The 10,934-nt window shown below is 39.2% G+C and overlaps 1 long non-coding RNA gene across 1 annotated transcript; it reads right to left on the reverse strand.

Annotated features, from left to right (window-relative positions):
- Positions 1 to 687: 687 nt before the first annotated feature.
- On the reverse strand, positions 688 to 8,675 carry LOC110699742. The gene is made up of 3 exons (XR_002506983.1): positions 8,271 to 8,675; positions 839 to 881; positions 688 to 753 (listed from the first exon to the last, which is right to left on the reverse strand). It is a non-coding gene; the product is annotated as an uncharacterized LOC110699742 (long non-coding RNA).
- Between the last annotated feature and the right edge of the window lie 2,259 nt (positions 8,676 to 10,934).

The following is a 10,934-nucleotide window of genomic DNA, read 5'->3' on the forward strand; positions in this document are numbered from 1 at the left end:
CCTAAATAAGGCCTATTTGACTTCTACTTGCCCATTTTCTACATTTTTAATTAAATGACCAAGTTCTTTCTCATAAAATGTTAGTTATACTTAATTATTGGTGGCTAAGCCTTGAAATCATCGAAAAAGAGCATTTTACTAAGTTTAAGGTCGCATTTTCATCCAAAATAGCCTAAATAAGGCCTATTTGACTTCTACTTGCCCATTTTCTACATTATAAAACAAATGACCAAGTTATTTCTCATAATATGTCAATTATACTTAGTTATTGGTGGCTATGCCTTGAAATCACAGAAAAAGAGCATTTTACTAAGTTTAAGGTCGCATTTTCATCAAAAATAGCCTAAATAAGGCCTATTTGACTTCTACTTGCCCATTTTCTACATTTTTAAACAAATGACCAAATTCTTTCTCATAACATGTCAATTATACGTAGTTATAGGTGGCTAAGCCTTGAAATCACAGAAAAAGAGCATTTTACTAAGTTTAAGGCCATACCTCATCAAGATGTATGGTGTTGGTACAATGAGTCGCTATGTCAAGCATGAATCTTATCACGTATAATCCACAATCAACTCCATTATCTTGTTGTGGGAACTAGCATAGGAACAAATCAAATGAGTCAAACGTCACATAAAACCCACAATTGTTTTAGCAATTTTTATTAAGATAATCACAATATGATGTGGCATTACCATAGGTGATTTCCATGTAGGACCCCGTGGAGCACGACCATGTACCTTCTTCATAATACTATAGGAAAGTAAATTCAAATTTGATTAGTTTGACTACTAAATGAGTTAGTTTAAGATAATCAACACTAGGTAGCTATATTTACTTTTGTAGTACAGACATCACGAGGTACTTCTTTGTTGATCGAGCTGAATCAAGGTGAAAGATTGTGTTATTAGCAGGACAAATCACCATGAGGAACCAATGAAACATACATAAATTCACAATACACAAACAAATCAATAATTAGGGTACAACAAATAATTAAAATGTAGAAAGAATTGAATTACACATGGTTAAACGTACTCCTCATAACATGGGGCGAATATGAACTTGTCTCCCGCACGCATTGATTCCCTAATACTATGATTAAAATAATACATCACCTCGGAGGAGTTGTGTAAGATTCTAGTCTCGGATGTCTGTTCGGGGCATAACCACCCAACTTTAGTAGGGGAATCAATGTCACTTAAGTGCTCCCGTAGTGCTCTACGTGCATGTGCAATGAAAAATTAATTGACATGAGTCGCTCGTTCAACTGTCCCTCGGAGACACGGTCGAGAAATGCCATTACCAGGGTAACCTCCGTATGAAGGATAAACAACACTAATATGAATAACATAATTAATTTAAGTGGCATGTGCCCGTACCTCATGAATATTTGAATGAGAGAAATGTTAAGCATTGAACCTCTTAAAAATTCCTTCACATCTTGTTTGTTTAACCATGCACTTGCATCCTCATCATAATGGAACATTGCCTTAGGAAGTGCAATTTCAATGGGATCGTCACTAGGAAAATGACTAAAACGATTGTGTAGAAAAGTTAAATCCTTAGTGAGCGATTGAAGGACATTGTCTCCAACAAGTGGAGTAGGTTGCATGGCTGAACCTTTCGAAGAATTCTTTTTCGACACTTGTTCACTCTTCGACCCTTGTTCACTCATCTTCTTTGTAGGTTGATCAACGCTTTTAGGCTTCTCCACCTTCCTTCTCTTTGATGGTTGACTTTTTTTCGAAATCTGATCAAAACAAAGATAATTAGAGTTCAAAAATTTTTGGCCGGGGTTTAAGCTAATAAGTACGCATGCACGTGGCCATTACACATAGCTACCCTTTGCTTCCCAAAGAAGAGTAATCCCATCATCCACTATAGGCACCGGTAGTGGGATATTTTCAAACCCAGCAATGTAAGAATTGATCCTGACCGAGTAATGTTGTGGCCTAAGCGATTGGAAATGGACCATATCACCAGTCGTCGCTTGTGCACTACCATACGCCACGAACTGCAATTCTCATCCATTTGATAGCCCCGGGGCTAGAAGTGTACACTCGGTCTCTACCTACACCAGTAACGAAATTCACTTGTAAAAACTGAAATTATCAAAAAGGGTCTTTTCCTACACAATTGATCATGTAATGAAATTCACTATGTTAAAACCAAACACGCTCCCTCGAATCCTAAATTCACCTCTAAATTTGGAAATTCATGGGGTGTTGGATTATCAACCTCCCTCGAGTCCGCATGTGTGGGAGTAACAACCTGCAATAATTAATCAATAATGCCACATTAGATCTCACGTAACTCACAAGTTAGGCCAAAACTAATAGATAGAAAACTACCTCATGTATCTCCTCTTCTCCATGTCTCTTATATTCTCCTTGTCCTTTTGGGTGACTACTGGAGTCGACCGGTGTAGTTGAGGGGAATGACAAGGGTAAGTTCATTTGCTTCGCCCAAGCATTGAATTCACCTATTAACTCATTGCAAACTTGTTCCTTGATGGATGCCACCTTGGCATCCAATTCTTCCGGTGAGTTAACACTTGCTCGAGATCTTCCCATTTTTGTATATTCTGAACCCATCACATTCTCCCATCCTAGCAACGTCCCTCCCATACCTACTACCCGGCCTGGATGGTAGGGCTTTCCCAAAGCCAAGGTGAAGGGGTCTTTCTCTATAGTCGGGACCAGCTTGCCTTCAACAACTTCTGTAGTGTACTTAAGCTGTAGCATAAGAAAAAATGTTAACATGAATACATAAAATGTTTTTGTATGGTAAAGTTATGCTTAAGTTTCAAATAGCTTACAAGTTTATCCGCCACTTTTTTTTCCGGTTCCTTGATTACCCATTTTCCGGTGTCCTTATCAAAGGAATGTAGAGAACAAATGAAATCGCCAGCACGACTAACCAACGTAGTGATCGTGGAGTTGGAGGGTTCGAAGGATGACCCTTGAGTCATAGTGGGGTATATACCCTCCTTCTTCCAAGTTTTCCTCCATTTACCAAATGTCTTGGCCCCCGTACGATGGCGGTACTCCTTCTTCAATGAACTTGCCTTGTTTTGCTCTCGAATTTCCTACATAAATAGTAATGTTAGCATCATTACTGCAAAAAGAGTCAATATATTATACAATTCTCATTAGATTTAGTAGTTCTTACAATTGCTTTGGGTCGAGTTTTTTGAATAACAAAGTCTTTCCACTCGTCCTCCATCACGCTTGGCCATTTTTTCCACGGTGGGTCTTGTTCCTCAACATCTTCCTCATTTCCACCTTCACCATCATTTCCCTTGGAAGCTTTCTTCTTGTGTTTCTTTTTCTTATAGATCCATCCACTGGTCAAGTGGGTCTTGAAGCCTCTGAATCTCTCCGCTAGTAAAGAATCAAACACCCTTCTCTTCTGGGGATCATTAGGAATACTAAACAGCTTCTGCAATCACAAATACAAGCAATTATTATTTTCCATTTACAAACAAACTTTAGGTGAAATTATTTGTAATACATGTAAATGTGCATTTGAACAAAAAACTTGCCCTGGTATCATCCCAAAATGTTTGAATCAAGCCTGGAGGTATTTGCTTCCAAGAAAGTGTAATGGGGATTTTGCGCGAACATATGCCAACTTGGTTTGCATATTTCTGAATCCATTGGCCAGTAGGTCGGCCTCTTTTGTCATACTCCAACACCATGGGACCGGTTGGCTTCTTAAAACTTGTTGTCGGATCCCTACCCTTTCTCTTAGCTGGTGCCTTTACCCCTACTCCACCACCTGTGTTCAATTGCTCCTTTCCTTGGCTTTGAGTTTGAGGAGTAGTGTTCTCACCAACAATCTCAACAATTGACGAATCAATAGCAGGCGCACGTTCAGCTGAAAGTTCAAATTCATCAAGCCTGCGCTCAAAAGCATCTTGTTCCTGATCTTCTAGCTCACCCTAATCAGTCTCCTTGTTGACATCATATGGCTCGTCCTTGTCCTCATCCTCATAGCCATCATCATCATCCTCCAAATCCTCTACTAGTGGGTCATAATCGTCCTCCATGAGTTATAAACACCTGTCATTACAAACATAACACGATATTAGGTCCATAAGAGATAAACATGTTGACATATAGGTCATAATACATGTTAGTATATAAAATATTAAATTCAATCATTTTTGATGCATTTTGACGTAACTTGTTATTTTCTAGTACCGTTAACACTAAAAAAATTAAATTCTATCATAATATGTCAATTTTGAGATATACTTCATTCAAATTAAATGGTATAGTACCTCATTCTAATATTCCTTCGTTGTGGTCTGACCGCATATAACATGTCTGGTCGTCTATGTCATTTGATGCAATAGGTCTAGGAACAGTGAAAGGTGCTGAATCATCAAATGCATCGTATTCTTCCTCATCTTCAACATCTCTAATGCCTAGGATTCTTCTTTTCCCAGCTAGCACAATGGACCATCTTGAATCGACTGGGTCAGTTACATAGAACATTTGCTTAGCTTGAGAAGCTAGGATGAACGGTTCCGCTCTATCATTTAAGTGCCCAAGATCTACAAGAGTAAAGTCATCATACTTGACATTACGCCTGATATTATCAACCCACTTACATTTGAAAAGAGCAACCGTGAAGTTACAATAATCAAGCTCCCATATTTCTTGAATTCGATCGTACTATGACAATTTTGCATCGACAGGTGATTTATCCTTAGCACTTGCAAACTCCCTTGACGATGCCACAAGCGTTACTCCATTGTTTTGGTTCGACGTAGATTTCAAATCCCGACCCTCTGTCCAAAAAGTTTACCCATTGATGTCATATCCCTCAAATGAGCGAACATCATCCCTAGGACCATAAGCAAGCCACCTTACTGTATCGGTGACACTATCATCCAAGCGACTAATCACTCTTTAACTAAACCAACTCACAAACCTCTTATTATGCTACTGCATTAGTGCCCTTTCACCTTTCGATGGAAATTCATCACGCAAACTAGCCATGTGCTCATCTAAATATGAGTGAACATCCGCAACATGGTGCAACACATAAAGCTGTGCTTGTAAGAACTGATCCCGATCCGTTGACATTCGTTTCGACCCAATTGTGCCATGACCATCTAGTCTCCCTTCATGTCGAGAAGCAAGAAGACCAATAGGTTCAGCAACGGCTAAATAGTCGGCCACAAAATTACCAATCTCCTCACTCACGGTCCCTTGAATCATGCTTCCTTCCGGATGAGCCGGATTCCTTACTTTATCTTGAAATGTGCCCATGTGTCTTTCAAAAGGATAGCACCACCTCAAGAAAACTGGACCGCACAACTTAATCTCACGCACCAAATGAAGAATGAGATGCACCATTATGTCAAAAAATGAGGGTGGGAAATACATCTCAAATTTGCACTAAGTCACAACCACATCTGTTTTCAAAGCATCAAGTGTACAAGGATCAAGCACTTTGCTTCATATTGTATTGAAAAACGAACATAGGCTTGTAATAGCTTCCCTCACGTGCTTCGGTAAAATACCACGTATTGCAATCGGTAGAAATACTTGCATCAACATGTGACAATCATGGGATTTCATACTTGTCAGCTTCAGTTCTCCACTTAAGGATACAAATCTTTTCATGTTAGATGCGTACCCAGATGGAACTTTAATGCCGTAAAGACATGCACAAAACATCCGCTTTTCTACCCTTGACAATGTGTAGCAAGCCGGTGGTAAATACTTCTTCTCAACCTTGCCTTTACCCTCATCTCTACTCTTTGAAGCATCCGAGGCCTTTCCGTTTCCTTGCTCATCCCCTTTCCTTTTTTCGAAACATTTACAGTTTCTTGTTCCGGTTCCTTTCCCTTTCTGTCCTCGCCCTTTGTAACCTTGTCTTGAGGCCACAATTCCGGACGAATCCCGATCTCTTCCAAATCTAACCGTACACCCTTTCCATCCTTTGTTTTGCCTGAAATATTAAAAAGTGTTCCCACAAGAGCATCACACAGATTCTTCTCTATATGCATCACATCTAGACAGTGCCTAACATCATGTTCTTTCCAGTACGGAAGCTTCCACAAAATTGATTCTTTTTTGAAAAGAGCTGTTGAGACCGGAGCTTTTTCAGATTTTCTAAACACTTTTCGTATAACCTTAACTCGAGCATAAACCTCAACACCGGTCAATGACCAAGGCGCAGTCTCCTCTTCCACTGTCCCATCGAAAGCCTTTTTTTGCCTACGGTACGGGTGATCACGCCTAAGGAACCTTCGAGTCCTTATATACTCATCTTTGTGAGAATTCTTAAGGTATATGCTTGATGTTTCATCAATACATATGGGGCATGCTTTTTTCCCTTTAACCTTGTACACACACAGGTTTCCATATGCAGGGAAGTCATTCATGGTCCACATAAGGGTTGCACGCAATGTGAACACCTCGTTCTTATGAGCATCAAAACAAGAAACCCCTTCATCCAACATCTTTCTCAAATCGTCAATTAGTGGCGCAAGGTAAACATCTATGTCATTTCCAGGTTGCCTAGGCCCGGTTATTAGCAATGAAAGCATTATATACTTCCGTTTCATACATAACAAGGAGGCAAATTGTAGATCACTAAAAGAACCGGCCAAGTGCTGTGTTGGGTACTAAGAGTGCCAAATGGATTCATCCCGTCTGTGCACAACCCAAGTCTTAAATTTCTGACTTCATTACCAAACTCCAGAAACTTCAAATCAATGTTCTTCCATTTCGGGGAGTCAGCCGGATGCTTCAGCATTCTGTTTTTCTTCCTTCCCTCGGCATGCCACCTCAAGTTTTTAGCGTCTTTTGGTGTTGAGAATAGACGCTTAAAACTTGGAATAATAGGAAGATACCACAACACCTTAGCAGGAGGTCCCTTCGTACCAGGATTGCAACTCATGCGCTTGTAGCGCGATTGCTTGCATCGTGGACACTCCTCCAATTGTTCATTCTCATTATGATACAAAATACAATCATTAGGACATGCATGTATCTTCTTATACTCTAAACCAAATGGACACATAAGCTTCTTTGCATAATAGTAAGACGTAGGAATTTCATTCCCATCAGGCAACATCTCACTTAATGCGGTCAACAAAGAAGTAAAACTAACGTCCGTCCACCCATGCTTCGACTTAATGTTAAAAGTGTTAGCACGGCAGAAAGTTTGGAGTATTTTTTGCACCCAAGGTACAAAGGCTTTTTGGAAGCCTCCGTTAGTAATTCAAACACATCACCTTCGACATTATGTAACATCTCATCCACGTCATTATCCTCGACCTCATCCACTGGATGATCCTCAGCTCCATCCTCACCACTATCAATAACATATTCATCATTCTCCCATTCCTCGTCCACATGAATCTCATTGCTTTTATCATGCACATCATTCCCATCAAGATCCTCACTATACTCTCCACTTTCACCATGCCAAATCCACACATGGTATTTAAGTCTAAACCCACGTCAAAGTACATGATCTCTAATGATTTCAACACTATTGACCACCTTCACATTATTACAATCAACACAAGGACAGTATAGGCCTTCCTCACCAATTTTGCGCTGATAAGATAAAGCCGTCTCGCAAAACTCTTGAACCCCATTCCAAAAATCCATTGTATCACGTCTACCATACATCCAACCACGATCCTTTCCCATTTAGTAAAGTGTCTCTAAACATATATAGCAACATATTATTAATAATGTACAATTGCTACATATCTTATGTAAATCAACTTCAAGTACACACCGTGAATATACCATTCCATATATTGAACAAATGCATGTTTCCAAAGTGTCCTTATCACTCCAACCTAACCCATCCTTGAATGTCTACTCTCACTAGTGAATGTATGTCAACATTCCAATTTTAAGGAAAATCCGGCAGTACTTCCCCCAGTTCTCCAAGTACAAGATGTAGATAATTACTTACCCACATATGTACCCAGAGAACATGGAGAAGAAATGGACAGCCAAGATGTTCCTTAAAATCGAAAAAAGACATACATTCACCACCTAAGTGAGAGTAAACATTCAAGAACAGTCCCAACCGGGGACTATTCAAGACTTTCTCCTAATGAGAAAGCCTTGAACGGGTATCTAGGCATATGATGATGCAAACATTCAACATATTATTGTAATTATTTATTATTAAACAAGACACAACTTGTAATATCATGAACAAACTTTTATCAAATAGATAAATAGAAAGAAATATAGCTACATAAAGTTTATAGTTCATACCAATATAGCAAGTATAATGGATGTAATGTCTCGAACTTCCCACTTGAATAGCTAATAAACTTGTTCTTCACTTCATAATATGAATCTACAAAAATAAAAAATAAAACAAAAAATAAAAGTTAGTAATTTTGTCAAGAACTATAAAACCACCTAAATTACACATTAAAACATACTACCAAATTCAACTAATTAAGTAACAAGGTTACTAATAATCTCTACTTTATTCAAAATTTCCTAATAAAACCTAACAATCAATTTAACACCACTCCAACATATCAAATTATACTCCATAATCCATATATTTCCTAAAAGCATTAGGAAAATCATTATGTAATGTAATCTAAAATGGATTATTGTCTACCAAAGAGAATTTCCCAATGATAAAAAATTAATGATCAAATTACCCACCCGGGTGTATATAATAAATTCTACTTTTGCCATGGATTAAAGAAATCAAGGGGATTATGCATGCAACAACTTACATTTGGGGAATCATCGGACAATCAAGCAGCAAACCTTAGTTGCGCCAGCATCATCGGCGTTCTGAATCAATTCTGAATTTCAATAAACAATTCAAGGAGCATAATCATATCAGAGTCTTCAACATAACATTATACGTAGTATAATTTTCCATCTGTTCAAATTTATAGGTTCGATCTTCTCATATTATTTTTCTTTTTCCTCTCATTTACACTGTTTTTATTCTTGTGGTTTCACCTCTAATTGCAGTTTATTTTTTTAAATAATCTGGTGTAATTCTGATTTAGTATAAGCACTTACTTCTAAATTTTAATTTTATGATTCACTAATATCAAGTAATTGCAGTTTTTTTTTTTTCAAATAACCTAATTCATGAAAAATTAATCAATTTGTTGCATTCTAAAGATACACACAATTAATCAATAGAATGCATTCTAAAGATGCATTCTCTCAACTTTTAACCTTAACAACAACAAAAAAAAACTCAGAAATTTAGAAAAAATTACCGTCAATTACTATGCAATTTCGAACGGTGGCTGTGGGATGGTGGTGCGGTGGCTGTGGCGTCAATGCTGACAGGTGGTGGACGGACCACGCACCTCAGTGGTGGAGGGAGTTTCCCCAAAAAATCGAATTTCGCCCTGTCCTTCGCGCTGCTTGCTGCTTTGCTCACTGGTGGAGGAGGTTCGGAGGGAGTGCGGAGGTGGTGGAAGGTGGTGCGGCGTCGCTGGTAGAGTGTGTGGTGGTAGGGTTTGGATGGTGGTGCGGCGTCACTGGTGGCTCGTACTGGAGTTTTGGTGGAAGTAAAACAGTGAAGTATTTGGATGGGGAAAGAGAAGAAGAAGGGCCGCGCGTTTTATGTATTCAAATATTGCCACCGGTTCAAAACCGGGGGCCTTAAGCATTATTGCCACGGGTTCGGTTTGAACCGGTGACAATAATAAATGCCTTATTCGCGGCCATTTTTTAAACCACCGGTTTTCAAAAACCGGTGGCCTTTAAACGGTGGCCTTTTCAATTTTTCTACTAGTGTTTTCATTGCAACTTTCATGGCTACGTCTTCCAAGAACCTCTAACTTCAAGACTTGACCATAATTAGCAACTACTAGTATCTAAGCTTAGGACACATCTAAATATTAAGGTACAAAAATACTCAATGGTACGCAGACCGTATTTAGATTTACAAAAATTCATCACGGATTGCAATCCGTATTTTCTATCCTTATCGGCCCCACTAGTTGCCATTTCATAAAACCTGTGAGAGAATATACATTCCATTTATCCATTCATTATTTGTGAATGGCCCATGCATTTTACAACGATTAACAAGTAACAATGCATAAACACGTGTGATCTAGTAACTAATCTAGGTGGTTAATCCAATTAACACGCCTAATTAAAACTAGTCAAAGTTGTTTTAATCGGTTATGTAAATAAGCACAATTGACATTTGAAGCTCCCACTAAATTCCGCATCCAACCTAATTAATCCAATTAATTAAGCCGTTAATTCCCAAAATTTGTCAAAATAAATTTTTCCAATGCTGCTCAAACCTGAGGCCTAGCCTCCAAAATTTATTAAAATAATTAAAACAAATTAGATTAATAAAGTAAGTAAAACGACAATTTTTAAGCAAAATACGTAGTCCAAAGTGTCTAGGTACCTAGCACTAAGACATGGAGTGCTCACATTTCGCACAACCATTTGATGCTAATGAACGTGGGAGTGGGCCCGATGTCGCTAAGCGTTACACCACCCACATCAGCGAACTTTCACACACCAATAACGTGGCCCTTGATGGCCATGTTGAACGAATTCATTACACTAAAGCTACGTCTACGCATACCCCTAATTACACGACGCATGCACCAAGTCCCAAGCAATGCACGATGTGCTCGTGCTTGCACCAGCCACGGCCAGCCACGCAAGGCAGCACGCACAGGCGCGCACAACACCTTGCTGCTGCTGCGCCGTGCTGCTGCTTGGTGCTTGCTGGCGCGTCATGCTACTGGCAGCAAGCAGCACCCATACAACGGCTCGCGCGCAAGCTTGGGGTTGCATCCTTGGCAGCCACATGCGGGCTGCTATGCAGCCCGGCTAGCCAAGTGATGTGTTGCCTCTTTTTGCATGCCACAGCCTCGGGATTTGATCCCAATTTTGCGTGACATAATTATTAATTCTAAA

The sequence above is a fragment of the Chenopodium quinoa genome, unplaced genomic scaffold, assembly GCF_001683475.1.
Source record: "Chenopodium quinoa cultivar QQ74 unplaced genomic scaffold, ASM168347v1, whole genome shotgun sequence".
In the NCBI taxonomy this organism is placed as follows: Eukaryota; Viridiplantae; Streptophyta; class Magnoliopsida; order Caryophyllales; family Amaranthaceae; genus Chenopodium; species Chenopodium quinoa.